Below are 16,828 nucleotides of genomic sequence, written 5' to 3' on the forward strand. Positions count from 1 at the left end.
AGTCGTCCCGGGTGGTTGGGCCAAGAAGTTCTTGACAAACTTATTGCATATTGGAATTCAAAGGAATTTAAAGCTAAGTCTGAAAATGCTAAAAAAATGAGGGCATCTGAAAAAGGAGGTCACCTTAATGCAGTTGGAAGTATAAGCACTTACGAACATTCTCGACGCATGGTAATTATTGTCACTTTTTAAAGTTATGTTTTGATTAATTATTTGTTTTTTTAATTAAAGTTAATTTTATTTTTTAGGCTAAAAGGTTGGGGAGACAACCACTCATGATCGATTTGGTTAAAGAAACTAGGAAAAAAAATTGGGTGATTTAGTTGACGAGCGTACTCGAAAAGCTTTGGTAAGTTATTCAATTTTTATTAATTTTTTTATATTTAATGGCAATTTTGTGATGTTATTTTCACGTGGCAACTAAAAAGTTCCGGCGTGATTTTCATGTGGCAACTCTAATGTTGTAGCATGTAAATCACGTGGCAACTAATTTTCAATTTATTATTTAATATAATTTAATTTAAGTTATATATACATAATTTTTATTCTATTTTATGTGTAGGAGGATTATCAAACAAAGCTTGTGGATTTTTTGGTCGCTAATCCCAAATATACTCCTAGAGAAGGAGAGCCGCTTCATCCAGATGTTGATTTTTATATTTGGAGTGAAGTCATTGACGGAAAAGGGCCTAATGGATGTTTTTTTTGTGCGGGAAATTTGGCGGGAAGCTTGAGAAGTGGAGATCGAAATTTATTTCAAAGAGTTAGAGATGGGGAAGGATCGTCACGTCCAACACAATTGGCACCGCAAGTAATGGAAACAATAAGACAATTGGCTCTAACTGAGGCGAGACGCGAGTTAGCGCAACGTGAGGCGGAGCTAAAGGCCCAAATGGATGAACGTGAGGCGGCGCTAAAAGCACAAGTGTAGGGGCAACAACGGCAAATAGAGGCAATGGCGAAGATGCAAGCAGAGATGCAACAACAAATAGAGGCAATGGCAAAGATGCAAGCAGAGATGCAACAACAAATGCGGTTATTTATGCAGTCTCAACAAAGTGGTGGTCAACTGTCTAGAGGAAACGTGGGAGCAGCTGACACTGAGCAAGAGAATGATGATGATTTCAACCTTGATAATTATCCCGATCCCGATGATGATTTTTTAGGATAAATTTTATTTTAATTTTAATTTTAAATTGTATGAGATAACAAAATTTTATTTATTATATGTTAGTATTTTAGATATTATATTATAAATATAATATATTTTAGTAGTTTAATATATTTTTGTATTTAGTTATTATTATTATTAATTTAACTAAATAAATATTTTTATTAATATTTATTAATTTTCAACAAATAATATTAATAATAATTTTTTTATAATAATAAAAATCAGATTTTTTTTTAAAAACATTTTAATGTTTGTGGCGTGTTTTCCATGTCACTGATTTGTGACATGTAAGACACGTCGCAACTTCCAAAATTAATTTCAAAATTAGCGACGTGTTTTACATGTCACAAATCAGTGACATGGAAAACACGCCACAACTTTCTTCGTGTACTGTGCCAGACTGCTTTTTGCAGACCTTGTCTGTCCCAGTTGCAGATGGAGGCTTGGTAATTGTGCAAGACTAGCGACGTGAATGCCATGTCACAAAGTTGTGACATGATAAACACAACACAAAAAGTTCCCACGCACTCCCAGGCGACGTATATGACCATGTCGCTAATTTTACGTTCTGACGTGATTTCCCATGTTGTGTCATGGATTCCACGTCGCTACAGACGTGATTTTTTGTAGTGAAAATTGCCAAGAAAATTAAATGTTCTCAAAATCTGATTACACATAAAATGGGGTTAACCCGCAAACAAAAAGAAATTACAAGCCATTTAGAATTACGAAAGAAATAATAAAGGATTTTTGTTAAATTTGTAAAAACTATAAATGGGATGAGTAATTTTTCCTATAAAACACTTCCAAATCAACGATTTAATGTTCCACACCGTGTTATTCACATTCCAAACCTCATTACGAAAGCGAATCCCATGCCTACTTAACCAAATAATCCACACTATTGCTAACCACACCACTCTTAATTTACCTTCTTTCACTTTCTTTTTTTACAAAAAAAAATACCAATCTATGAAACACGACAAACACTCTTGGGAAAATAAAGAATATAAGGGAATATTAGGAAGAGTGCAATCTCACAAATGGTGAGGTGAATGTGTGTGTGAGAGAGAGAGAGAGAGAGAGAGAGAGAGAGAGAGAGAGAGAGAGAGAGAGAGAATGATCTTATACAAATTCACACCCTGACTAGAATCAAAAGAGGAAGTTGTCTTAATTCATTCAGGTTTAGAATCTAAAAGAGAAGAAGATATGGGTGAAAATCCTCTACCCCCTGAGAGACTCATGGGCCATTATGGTGTGGCACATACACTGGGTGGTAGACGGACAATTTTCAATCAACCGGTGAGTGTTCCTATTTTTAAACTGCATCCAAGCACTATCATCAACTTGAAAGAAAACCTTTCCCCATAAAGGTTAATGAAGATGCAAACAAGCACCTACAGAGATTTTTAACCATGAGCACCACTCTGAAAATTGATGGGCATACTGAAGAAGTGAAGAAGCTAAGGATGTTCCTTTTCTCCTTAGCTGAAGAGGCAGAAGAGTGGTTCTATTCTCTCCCAGCGGGCAATATCACATTGTTGTATGAGATGGAAAAGGCCTTCTTGAATGAGTATTTTCCAGCGTCAGTATTCCTACGAAAAAGGTATGAAATTTTGAACTTCAAGTAGAAGGAGGGTGAGTCTTTGGGAGATGCCTACAAAATATTAAAGAGGATCCTCGTGGCATGTACAACTCATATTATGGATCAAACTGAGCAGATGCATATGTTTGTGAAAAACTTGAAAACTATGAATATAGGTACACAACTGGTGGCTCAAGTTCAACATGCTCAGCCTATCACCTGTGAAATTTGTAATTTCCCTCACCAAACTGTGTGTTGTTTTGTAACTCTTCAACACATTGAAGAGATCAAATTCTTGAAGAAGAAAAATCCTTATTCTAACAACTATAATCTATGGTGGAAGAATCATCCCAACTTCTCTTGGAAAGATCAACAATAAGAAGCTCCTCAGAAGGCGGGATGGGAAGCAGCTATCGTGAAAATGGTTGCACACTATTCTCAATTTCAAGAGGAGACAAAGAACAATCAGAGGAACAACACAACTTCAATAAAAAATTTAGAAGTTCAAGTGGGTCAGATAGCACAATTTCTAACTCTACAAGCACAAGGTACTCTTCCGAGCTTAACTGTAAGAAACCCAAAAAACCAAGAAAATCTCAATGCAGTCAAAACAAATGATAACTTGGTCATATAAGTGGATCTAGAAGTGAGAGAAAATCAGAAAGAGCCCGAAGTGATTGCACTACTAGTTAAGCCACATGGGGAGAAAAATAAGGAGGCTAAATCGGTGATCAAGTTACCATTCCCCTTTAGAGTGGCAAAGAAGAATTCAAAAGAGAAAGATTTTGAGAAGTTTGCAGCACTCTTCAAAAAGCTAGAAATCAACTTACCTTTCTTTGAAGCACTTGAGAATATGCATTTTTACAAGAAATTCATAAAAGAGATGATTTCTAAGAAGAGTTCAATGGAAGGTGAGCTTGAAATTGTAACTGAAAAGCGTGGTAGAGTCTCTCCAGAAAGGAGAATCTCAATCAAGAAGAAAGACATTGAAACGGTGGCAATACCGTGCACTATCAAAGACATAACATTCAAGAAGGTGCTAATGATTCTGGTTCTAGTGTGAGTTTAATGCCACTGTCTATCTTCAAAACGCTTGGCATTGGAATGATAAGCGAGAATGAGACAAAATTGAAATTCGCTGATCACACCATTAAGCAGTTAAATGAAATAGTTGAAGATGTACTGGTAGAGATTGATAAGTTTGTCTTTCCAGTTGATTTCCACATCATGGACATTCATGAAGATGAAGAGACTCCTATCCTTCTTGGGCGACAGTTTCTACTTACTAGTCATTGTAAATTGGATCTCGAGAAAGGGACACTAACAATAAAATCATTTGATGAAGAGGTAACACTGAAGGAGTTGAAAGTCAAAAAGAAAGGTGCGGGAGGGAATAATCAATCTTCGGTTAGTATGATTAAAATTGAGGAAGAAATCAAAAGTCCAAAACCTCTCCCCGAAAAAGTCTTAAGCATAGTCTCTCAGGGGGTCTCAGCTCATGCATCTATCGAAATTCCTAAGTCCCTTCAAGAAATCAAGAATAAAAAGAAGAAGGAACATCAAGGTGAGGAGATGAGAGTGGGAAGTGATTTGAAGAGAAAAGTGGTATATGCTTTTCATCTTCATAAGTTTTTGGTTGGGAAACACTACGCCAAAATTGATTTTTTGTATCGCCATATTTAATAGCACTTTTAAAGAAAATGCTATTAAAAAGGAAATAAATAGATATATAATAGCACTTTATGGTTGAGCGCTATTATAAAATGCTGACAGCGTGATTTCGATAGCACTTTGTAAAAAAGCACTATTATTATTATTCTTCATTAATATAGCATTTTTTGTAAAACGCTATTATTATTCTTCACTAAGATAACACTTTCTGTAAAACGCTATTGATATTCTTCATTTAAAAAATATTCTCACTTTTTACTACCTTACGCTAGCGTTTTTAAATGAACGCTATTCTTGAACTTCATATAATAAAACAAGTAAGAAAGGTGGAAACATTTCATTCAGCTATTCCACTCACGACTTTTCTCTCTCCAAATAACAAAACCTTGTTTCCAAAACCCTTGATTCAGCTCTCTCAAAACCTTAGATTCACTCACGCCGTCGAATACCAAAACACAACCACGAACTCTCTCAAAACCTTCGATTCACTCTCGCCGTCGAACACTAAAACCCAACCACGAAGTCTTCTCCCTCCGTCAACTTTTCACAATCGATTCATCGATTCACCGTCGGAAAGAGGAAACATGATCGATTCACTATCAATTGTATCCTAATTCAGATTCAATTCTAATTCACCACTCGAACATAAAGAGGAAACACAAAAACATTATAGAGATCAAAACCCATTCTTCGTCGAACTCAGCACTTCGTCAGCTCACCACCGTCGTATATGGTAATATTTCTTTTCTTATATTATTGATTTGCATTATAAAATTTGTGGGATTTGAAATTAATGATAGTTTAGTTTCTATCATTGTTGACTAATTATAAGAGAATCCCTAATTTTATTGTATGCCACATTATTCAAGATTTGACAAAGTTTTCACCAATATAAGTGATGGATGAATGTTGATTTACTTTGGTGTATACATAATCTGAAGACACGATTTTGTGACTACATTCTCTTTTGTTGAAACTTAAATGTTGCAAATTCATGAAGATGATTTCATCCTAACTGTGTCATAATTTGTGCTACAGGTATGCTTTAAAACACTTGAAGTTGGATAAATGAAAGAAATACTGAGTATCGCTTTCCTTGTAAGTTTTCTGGCCTTATGTGTATGTACACTTTCTATCTACTAGTGAATAAAGTTTATAAACTTGGCAAACCTGCCTTGATAGTTATTTTACAAACCAAAACCTTTTACTAGTTTAATAAGCTGCAAAGGAGTTCAAAATTGTGTTATTAGTCTGGCGCGAAAGAAAAATCTCGATCATCTAGATGACACCTCTCAATTTACTCAGGTTTCTTACATGTCTTTTATTCTTTATCAATATAGAAACATGTTCTACCATATAGATTGATCATGGATCCTACCTCACCACATGTAGAAAATAACAGTATCAATGTATTGAAGGATGTAATAATATGGGGTGGAGGAATTGGTTGCCTTGTAGGAATTTTGAATGAGAGGTTTGTTCAAAATAGTAATTATTCTTTAGTGCCCAAGTTACTAGAATCCACAACGATGTTAGATGTACAAAATGTAGCTTTAGGAGGAAACCATGTTTCTTGTTTGGGTTTGGTTGATGAAGGAAAGAATAAAAAAAATAACTATTTCAACTGCTAACTTTTTTTATTTTGATACCACTGAAATATTAACATATTTGTATAGTTAGTGTCACATTTGTGTGTTTCAAAGTAAAGTTAAGTTGTCATTTGACTTAATCATATTTGAGATTTAAGTTATGTTGCATCCCAATATTTCATTGCAACAACCATTCACACTGATTTCATATTTTCATATTGATTTCAGGCAGACAGTTCCTTTAAAGGAGAATCTACTTCGCCCCCACCTAGTGAACATCGTAAAAGTAATCATCACTCCGGGCCAGGTTCACATACTAAAACACAATGTTCTAATTCTGATGGCTATAAAGGAGAATCTGTGGGAGCCATTGTAGAAATTTTTTTAGACTTAGTGTTGGCGTGTTCTATTCTGCTAGTTGCTCTTGTTTTTGTATCTGAAAAATAAAAGGGAAAGAAAAAGGTCCAAGAACTTATAATGGAAGCCTTCCTCCTGGAGGAATTGTTAACGGTAAATTCCCACTCTTTAGCTTATGGAATCTAAATATGTGGTATGATTATGTAATTTAGTTTCTTTGTCCAAGAGCAGTAACTTCTCAGATGCAGGAGCAGAGGGTGAAAAGTGCTTATGTTATTACAGATCTTAAACCCCGTCCTCCTTCAGAAAACGTGACAATGGATAGGATGCCTGCAAAAAGTGGATCTGTAAGGCAGATGAGGTCTCCAATAAATTCCCTGTCGTACACGGTTACTTCCCTCTAGAGTGCAACTAATAGCTTCAGCCAAGAGTTTATTATCCGTGAAGGTTCTCTTGGTCGAGTTTACCGGGCTGAATTTCCAAATGGGAAGGTAACCTTTTGATTTTGCATCTGTTATCACATTCATACTATTGGTTTTAGAATTTAATTGTTATGTATGGAAAAATATCCTAATAGTTACGAGTTTTCCTTTTGTTTAGATAATGTCCGTTAAGAAGATTGACAACGCAACACTGTCCTTACAAGAGGAAGGTAATTTTCTTGAAGCTATTTCGAATATGTCACGCTTGCGGCGTCCAAATGTTGTTACACTGGCTGGACATTGTGCAGAACATGGCCAACGACTTCTAGTTTATGAACATATTGGAAATGGAAATTTGCACGACATGCTCCATTTTGCTGAAGATAGCAGTAAAGCTTTACCTTGGAATGCCTGTGTGCGGATAGCTCTTGGCAGTGGCACAGCCCGGACCTTAGAGTACGTATCATACCCAATAGAAAATACACAAGCCATTATAAGATAAACACTTATATGTTTTGTTAATCAGGTACTTGCACAAAGTTATTTAATTGGAATCATGCTTATGTCATGTATTTAATAAATAAATTTTTTTATCAAACCATACTGTCTATGTCATGTATTTTGTTTCTAAGAGACAATAGGTGTCTACCTAAGGTAAGCATATACCCATCACTTTCATTTTTTCTAGTACCTAATTGTTTATGAGAACAAAAACAAATTCAAATAACAAATTGGTGAGTTATTTGTGTATACCAGAGTATATCATTTACTGTTCTTTGTAAATTGGTGGAGTATTCTAAAATGACCATCGTTTTCATATTTTATTATAAAAATGATTACTGTGGATACTACGTAGTGAACCAATTTGTATATCGAGTCTTCTACATGTGTTTTTTTAATTAAGTGTCATGGCTGTAATTTCTTAATCATTTTATCTCATGCTAAGACTAACCAAATTTGTCATGTAGTTAAATTACTTCATACTTTATAGTTTAGTTTCAATGCATGCTCCATGTTATTCTCTAAGTAAATTGTACTATTTAAAATTTCACTTTGTTTCTACTTCACCAATTTCAGCACTAGACTAAAATTTCAGTTGCTAGACTAAAGTTGAAGTTGAATAAATATGACAGCATGAAGAAGTAATCAAAACAATATGTAATACTAGACAAACAATTTAGTGTAGAACTATCTGAGAGAGGAAATGTGAGGTGCCTATACACAATTTAGTGTAGAACTATCTGAGAGGAAATGGGAGGTGCCTATCAAACTTGGTACTAGTTTTTATTGTAAATTTTTAATTATTCTATATATCTTGAATTGATTTTTATTGTACAATACATAATCAATATATTCCTTTTATAATACAGGAAAAGAAGAAGCAGTTATTTTGCCTAGCTAAGTGATTGTATTTGAGAGTTCGGCGCTTTTGGTTCGTGAAGTGTGGATACTACTTGGTCCTGTTTTGTTGTCCTTATATTTTTAGGTGTTTTGTTTAGAGAAAAGGATTGTTTGCTTTAGGATTGAAGTACTCTTAGTTGGAATTAATGCATGCATATACAAATTTGGCTATGCAAATGCCCTCCTTTTTTAGTACATTAAAATATTATGATATTTGTAAACAAGTGGATTTGTGTACAGCAAAAAAAATAAAAATAAAGGTGTATTATAATAGCATTTCATAGAGATTGCTATTAATGAAGACATCCTATGATAGCACTTTTAAGAGAAAGGGCTATCAAACACATGTCATATATTAGCGCTCTGTTTGAAAGTGCTATCAAACATGTGTCATATATTAGCGTTTTGTTTTAGAGTGCTATCAAATATGTGCTATATAATAGCAATTTTTTTGAAAGTGCTATCAAACACGGGCCCTATAATAGCATTTTGTTTGAAAGTGCTATCAAAATCAAATAAAAATGTACTATAAAGCGCAAAAAAACTCCACTTCAATAGCGTTTTAGTGAAAATGCTATTAAAAACGGGCACATTAATAGCGCTTTTAAAGTGCTATTAAACAAAATCATTTACAATAGCGGCGCAGTTAATAGCACTTTTAAGTGCTATCAAAAACAAAAGAAAGTGCTATTAAATAGCTTTTATGGCATAGTGAAAGTGACAAGCAACAAGGTTTAGAAGAGGATGTACCCTCCATAATAAAGTGTAGTAGACCATTGAGCCATGTGACATTAAACGTAGCGCTTCGTGGGAGGCAACCCACGCTTTTAAAAATGCAGTTTTCTTTTTGTGTTTGTTTTGTTTGGTTTTCAGGAAATAAAAAAGGGGCCTCTTTGGTGAAAGCTAGGAAGCGACAGCTGGAGTTGCAGTACCCTCTTTGAGTCACCTCTCTCGGTTTTGTTCTGAAACATTTAGGCCAATGTTTAGTTCAAATTTGGGAGGATTTACTCTTTGCATTTTCCGTTTCTTTGCATTTTTTGATTTCTGGTTGTGTTATGTTGTGAAAAAACATACATTGATTTCTTCCCAAATTTGACAAAAAATTGTTGTTTGTCATAAGAGTTTTTTATCACAAAAGTGATCGGGAATAGTATATAGAGATGAAAGGATGATTGTTTGAGGGTAAGAAGTTTGGAATAATATGACAGAAAGGGGGTTTGTTTGAACACCCTTGGTTCCCTAAAAGATATACGAGTCTAACGTGTAGATTTGTACCACAGTACTAGTATCCGGATAAGTACTCCTTGAGTAATTTATTTTGACAATCTAACATTCTATAGATTCATATGCCTGTATGAGTGGTTGAGAAAAATATCAATGTGGCATCAAATGATGAAAAGACAATAAAAGGCAATCGGTCCGCTAAGTTGCGTAACCCTCACCCGGTTATTTATCCCAAAAGAAGTTAGTCCCCAAACGCCATCCGAATAAAGACAATACATAAACTAAAAAGTTTTAAAAATTTCATTGCTAAGCTACTTATTTGGTGCCTAAACAATATCAAAAAGCCTTGATTAGTCTCATGCATGTGATGATCATCATAAATATGCATTGCCTTAATTTCATTGTCTAAATGAAAGAGGAGGAAAATCGGATGTAGAGGGTCTTAATTTCCCCCAAACACTAGTGCAAATAAGTGATTTAACACCTGTTTTATTTAAATTTAATACCTATTTTTTTTCGGTGTGAAGGCTACAGGTATGGTAAAATTTAGACCGGTTTTTGACCCGGTGTTAAATATTTTTGACAGGTTTTAATATTTATTAATTATGCATCATGAGGAAATGTTTGAGGCCGGTTTTAGTAAAAAAACCGATGTAGAAAACATCCTTAAATACCTGTGTTTTGAAAAAACAGGTGTGGTATGTATGGCTGGTTTACTTTTGAAAATGTGGATGATGTTTTATCACCGATTTTTCTCTAAAAATCTGGAGTGAGATATTACATCAATTACCTATTTTTACATCTATTTCAATCAAACAAAATCATTTCAACATCATTTTCTAGTAACTTTTATTACTTTTGACCTACCTAATAGCAGGCTAAGCTAAGGGCAAAATGAACAAATGTAACAATCTAATCCAATAAATATTGTAACTTTTAGCATCAACAAAATTTTCTAGTAAGAGAAAGGAAAAAAAAACATAATTTATTAAAAAAAGAGCGATGCTTGTGAAGACTTGACTTGGATTGGGGAATGAATTCATTTAGTGGAATTGAATGACTTGGAGCTAGCTTACACTTGGAAATGGATAGGAACCGGCCAATGCTGTGAACATAGAAAAAAATGTAATCAAATTATGTTTTTACTTATAAATTAAGATTGCATGGTAGGATTTAGACTCCTAGAATTCTTGATACATAACATTTATCTATGTAAATATAGGAGATAAAGATTTTCTAGTTATGTTAAAACTTGGTATGCATGTAAAAGAAAACACTAAATAATGGCAGACTTTTTTGAGAAAATTGCAAACTGGTTCAAATTGAAACACAGCTTGTTTAATCCAACAATGTCTCCTATAAATTAAACACTAATTCATAAAACTCATTAAATAAATTAGTTAATGAAACCAAATAATAAAATTGAGGAAAAATGACAATTTATAGTTTTATACCATCAATCACATGAATTTGTTATTTGGAAGACAATCTTTAAACATGAACTATTGAAATCTTCACACCAAAATCATAATTTGAAGCAGTAGATAAATATTTGTTCGAGGATACATTTAGTTATGTTATTATCTAGAACTTAAATTATGAGTTATAAATCCTCTTATCACCTGAACCGAGTTGGAAATTTTAATAGTTCATTAAATCAACTAAAATTTTCTTTAGTTCAAGAAGCTAATTTAGATTAATCCTTTATGAGCTATCGTATTGTAGCTGTGATAGATGGTTGGCATGCAGAGGGATTAGAAATTAATAGATGAAAAGGTTAATTAACCTATCCTTAGAAATTTTGTGATACATTTTATAAAGAAAATGTATTTTATCCCAATGCCAAATAAATTCTCATAAACAAAAATACCAAACAAACAGTCCCCTCTAACAGGCTCTAATATTCACATTCTTGATGACAGGTGTCATACCCCAATTTTTGACCTTAGGATCACACATCATTTGCATATCAATCATCAATCAAGAAGTTTCGACTTAGAGCTCTACAAGTGATGTTGTGCTCAATTCATCTGCAAGAGAATCATCGAGCACCCATGTTTTAGTTTGTATATATTGTTTTACTAACCAAATTACCAAAAATATTGCCTTGTGCTTTTCTATGTTTGTGTTTTGTAGGTACCAAGTCAAAGTATCCGTCAAATCGATTTCACTGTGCAAATCGATTTGCATAAGGTGTAAATCGATTTACATAACTGTTTCTGCACCAGATTTGCTTCTGCCATCAGTGCAAATCGATTTGCATAATGTGCAAATCGATTTACATAACTGTTTTTGCCCCAGATTGTCTTTTTCAGCAATGTAAATAGATTTGCATAAAGTGTAAATCGATTGCACCAGTGCGAATTTAAAAAAATGAAGGCAAATTTCAGCTTTTGAAAGTGTTGACATCATTTGCAAGCATGGGAAGCATGACTTCGCTCTTGTTTTTGATTACCTACATCATTTAATCATAAACCCTCATGTGATTGCATCAAGACCATTGGATCTCATTTTTGGCTCCAAATCCACTTCCCAAGCCTAATTCTATTTTCCAATCCTAACTCCAAACAACAAAAATTCCCAAGCCTAGCTCCTATAAATTGAGCCATTCCCCTCTTCATTTTTCAAGCTTTGATAGCCAAGAAAACTCTTGCTCTTTCTCTCGTCACCTCTTCCAAACCCCTCACTCAAAGCTCTTGTTTCTTCCACAAAAATTAGTGAGTCACATCTTGAACCTCACTAATTTAGAGCTAAACCTCAACATAAACACTACTTTCTTCATCAATTGTGAGAGATCAAGGCTTGTGGTTGTGTGTTCTTGAAGAAGATTCAAAGTTTGTGGAAGATTTGGTAAAATTCTAGATCCTTTCCCATAATTCAAGATGTGATCCATTGTTGTTTCTGCTTGATGCACCTTTGGTGCTACATTGATGAGTTTTGCTTGCTTACTTGATACATTTTCGTGCACAAATTGATCCAAGATCACAAGGTGTTTGGTTTTATGTTTAAACAAGGTTTCTTCTCTTTATTTGGTGTTTTTTTAAAAAAAACTATGTTGTGCAAATCGATTTACATCTGGTGCAAATCGATTTACATAACTGAAAAACTGCACAGATTTGAAAACAGAGTTATGCAAATCGATTTACACTCTGTGCAAATCGATTTACATCTGAGCAGAATGTGTTTTTTTTGCCTTTTTTGACTTGTTTTTGGTTCTAACTCATCTTCTACTCCATTCTTTTGATATTTTCTTTGAATCACAAGTTAGAGGCCTAATTTCTTTCTAATTTCAATGGACTTAGGGCGTCGATAGGATGAGAATCCAAATCCGCAAAATTAAGTGATTGAAATTATGGATGAAAGGAGCTTTTAATGTGGTTGCATCTTTTACTTCTTTTTATTTTGATCGATGAAAGTCTTAATGCCTTGAGAATTCTTATGGATTCTTGGTAAAGACTAGATCGCTCCCTATTTTTCCTTTCGTGCGGTATTGCTTTCGCAGAGTGATCTACATATCGCTTCTCTCGCATGCATTAGCACATAAAGTTTTGACCGGCCTCGTTGTAGGGTGATTTCTACATAAATCACTTGGCGATCTGCTTAACATAGCGCAATATTTCGTGTCCCGAATCAAAAAGATCAAATATGGAAGAGAATTGTATGCGGTTGATTTAAGACTTATGGAGGTTTATCGTGTAGTCGCTACGATTCTATCAAGCTTCTGATAAATGTCCATTGAATTTAAATCCGAGAACATCCTTCACTCACCATCGATCTTAATTACTAACTTTGATAACATACTTGACAAGTTTCAAGATGGTTATCTTTAACATCTAACAATTGACTTTAATTTCCGCAATTTATTATATTGCTCTTTATATTTCGCTTTATGCTTCATCATTTCATCATATTTACATTCCGTTATTTTCTCTTTGTCCATTTGGACACTATGTTTATGTTTCCTCTATTTTTCTTTTGTCCACTTGGACCATACTTTACTTTTATGCTAAAACACTAATAAATAACAAAAATCTAAAAAAACATTTAAGGCTCTCTTTCGGACTATTGGTTACTATCCCGAGCATTATGGAGATTTGGACTTATGGACCTAGCACCTCTGGACCCTTATTCTATTGTTACTCTGCTGTTATTCTGTCTGTCTGGCATGGGATTGTTGTCTGTTTGTATGTGCAGGTATTTCCTTGAAAGCCCTTGATGGTTAACTCCAAGGCATTGATATAAGGATTTTTACCCGAAAACAGCCGTTACTCTGCCCGATTTTCGTCAGAATTTTAATTTGCTTAATGCAAAGTGGTGCTAAAGATAATAAGTTCACCTGGATCTCCAAGTGGTAATGCTCCGGTTTAGTATTAATATTCCAAACGATGGGAAATCTACCTTGACTCATAATGTCAAGTGTTGGCTTCTTCTTCGATTAGATCGTTCTTTTCCTTAGCTTTTATTTTACGCAATAGGATAGCCTCTTCATCTCCTCCCACTTCTTTAATTTTCAAAATTTTCTCCCTTTTTCCAAAACCTTCTTATGTTTGCAACCTTTTCAAAACCTTTCTTTTAAAAATATCTTTTGCCCTTAGTGGCTTTTCTTCAAAAGTTTAGACACTGTTAATTATCGAAACGAGTGGTTATACCCCACGATTTTGAAATTGATTGATATAATGAGATCTTTTCCGCGTGAGAGAGCTAGTGGCATACTCGTTGATTTTATCCGAGTTGGAGCCCTTCTTTCATTTGCGAAGCAAAGAACTCGTTTGTTCTCATGCTCAAGATCAATGGCTGAATATTTCTCTCCGATGACAATAAAGTGTTTATTCGTTTTAAAACATTTTTTCCCTTCAAGCGGAACTACATTAGCTCTGACTTCTCCATTGCACCGAGGAGGTATGTAGGCACAAAGCTTAATGCTTTGCCGAGTTTATTTTAAAAATAAAACAAACCCCTTTTTTAGCACACACGACACAGATTTTCAAAAAGGTTCCTGTGAAGTACCACAGATATTGCTTAAAACCTTCCCCTTGTATAAGCAACACCCATACCTAAGATCTCTTCTTTTTGTTTGAAAAACAAACTTTGGGTTTTCTTCGTTCTTTTCCCTTTTCCTTTGGAAATAATAAAGCGCGGTGACGACTTTCACTGAAATATTGAGTCGAGTCAATCCTATGGCTTCGATCTCAGATTTTCCCCGCTACAACAGGCTATAAACATTGACAAGCATGAAAGAAAAAGCATCAGCACAGTATAGAAAAAGGTATAAAAAATAGAAACCGCAGTTTCAAATGCCTAAATTAAAATTAAGATAAGATTGAAACATGTAACGTATTCTGATTAGATTAGAGTCTAATATCAATTTGAATGGCAATTCAATCAATAAACTAGTTGATAACAAAATAGAGAAAATAAAGGTTATAAAGAAAGTTAATTACCCTGCACCTGATAAAATTCTGAGGAGGGTCACGCTTCCTCCTATCACTGCGAGATCTGACTCTCACAACATGAGAATGAATAGCACATGAGACTCAGTATTGCATCTTACATACAGTTTAGGAAGAGTGTATTCTACATATTACATTACAAAAACAAAAATGAAGCATCAACTGGGGAATTAACCTAGGTACCAATCAATTTAAGTATGAATGAAAATCAAAATTATAAAAACACATCCAATTTAAACATTCACACAAGATTTTAAAAGAATCATACGGTCATAGGCACAAGCTTTCTGAACATATCCAACTGCAGCCTGTTCAACAATTTTCAATTCAAATGTTGAAAATGCTTTCTTTGATGTATGTTCCGACCAGTAAAAAGATTATTAAACAATGATGAGTTTAATTTTTAAAGTTAAATGTATCAAATCTACCTCTTTAGAATGATCCTGCTTAACGAATTTGAAACTCACTGAAAGTTTATTAGCTGAAAAAGACATCGTGAATTAATGATATATGCAAGTAAAAGTGGAAAAACTATATTATATATAATTTAATTCAAATATAGACAACCTTGTGGTGATTGGTGACAAAGTTGATCATACTGCACATAGAACCTAAGAATTCCTCATTTTCACAAATTACCTTACTAGACTTAAGTTGAACTGTAGAAACTCAAGGCTCCCTCTTATACACATAGAACGTGGTTCTTATATGGAAAAAAATCATAAAATGGAAAATGGTCACAATATTCAGTTTGTCAAAAAATTAAAGAGGCAGGATAAAGGTTTTGTGGTACATTCTTTATCCATAGAGTTATTTGGTAAAGTGATAGATATTAGGGCATGTCAGGCTTTCGACTTCTTCTCCATTATGCATTGAAACACAACAATTATATATCCATCATGTATCTATGATAGAAAATGGTGATTCAAGCCTACACCACATGATAAAACAAAATGAAAAAGAGCATGTATTTAATAATCAACAGTGACAACAATGGTGCTAAAAACACCATATTCGAGTGGAATAGTATCCGAAAATTGAAAATCATACCGAGATGGATAGATGTCAATAGAGAGCAAAGTTGATTAGTCTTGAGCTACTTTTTTCATCTTGGTCTACTAGAAATCTATGTCAGCGACAAGAACAAACCCACATTGACAAGAAACAAAATGACGAGACAAGGAGGGCTTATTGCAGAAGGATCGTTAGGAAGTTGTTGTGATGAACAAGCGAGAGAAATTGTCGGTTATGAGAGAGGAATCTACAACATTTCAAGAGAGAAATTGAATCGAAATGGGAATTGTGAGAGGAATATAAATAGACAGGTGAGTCAAGAGGCGAAACATTGAGCGAGAGAGGAATTCCAATTGTTGAGAGGGAAATTTCAAATTCTGGAAGGTATTCTGAGTTTGAATGCATAAGGTTTTGATCGAGGGTTTGGAGCAGAACAACAAGTTTTAGGTTTGACAGCACGAGTAAATTATAATTAATATTAATTAAATAATACGTATTAATTAAATATTAAATATTAAATATAATGGTATAATAATTAGTATGTCACATCTCTTTTCCAAAATTAGGTATTGATTGATAATTACAAATTTGCCACCGCCTCTTTATGTTACAGCTGTTTTCCCCAAAATTAGGTGTTATTTGATTATGTATATATAATTTATTCTAAAATATGTACATTTGACACCTTTTAATTTGAAAAATAGGTGTCTATTATTAACCACTAAAATTAACTTTTTAATGTATTTACAAAATTGCCATCGAAGATGAATTTTACACCTATTTTTAATATAATGGATATGATATAATAATTCTTTTGTCATTTCTACACTAGTGAAACTTGTAATATACCTACTAGGACCTCCAAGTCTCCATGCCCTTGCAAGAGGAACACACATACCCTATACTTTTTGGATAATATTATATATATATATATAGAGAGA

At 33.9% G+C, this 16,828-nt stretch overlaps 1 long non-coding RNA gene across 3 annotated transcripts; it reads left to right on the forward strand.

The window, feature by feature from the left end:
- The first annotated feature begins 4,751 nt into the window (after positions 1 to 4,751).
- On the forward strand, positions 4,752 to 9,074 carry LOC131606254 (uncharacterized). 3 transcript variants are annotated; one of them, XR_009284784.1, is made up of 7 exons: positions 4,752 to 5,163; positions 5,469 to 5,528; positions 5,642 to 5,735; positions 6,248 to 6,529; positions 6,608 to 6,867; positions 6,977 to 7,254; positions 8,169 to 9,074. It is a non-coding gene; the product is annotated as an uncharacterized LOC131606254 (long non-coding RNA). The 3 variants fall into 3 exon arrangements; XR_009284782.1 differs by lacking the exon at positions 5,642 to 5,735 and having other exon boundaries at positions 8,169 to 9,061; XR_009284783.1 differs by lacking the exons at positions 5,642 to 5,735; positions 8,169 to 9,074 and having other exon boundaries at positions 6,977 to 7,255.
- Positions 9,075 to 16,828: the final 7,754 nt, after the last annotated feature.

Source organism: Vicia villosa, linkage group LG5 (assembly GCF_029867415.1).
Source record: "Vicia villosa cultivar HV-30 ecotype Madison, WI linkage group LG5, Vvil1.0, whole genome shotgun sequence".
Classification (NCBI taxonomy): domain Eukaryota; kingdom Viridiplantae; phylum Streptophyta; class Magnoliopsida; order Fabales; family Fabaceae; genus Vicia; species Vicia villosa.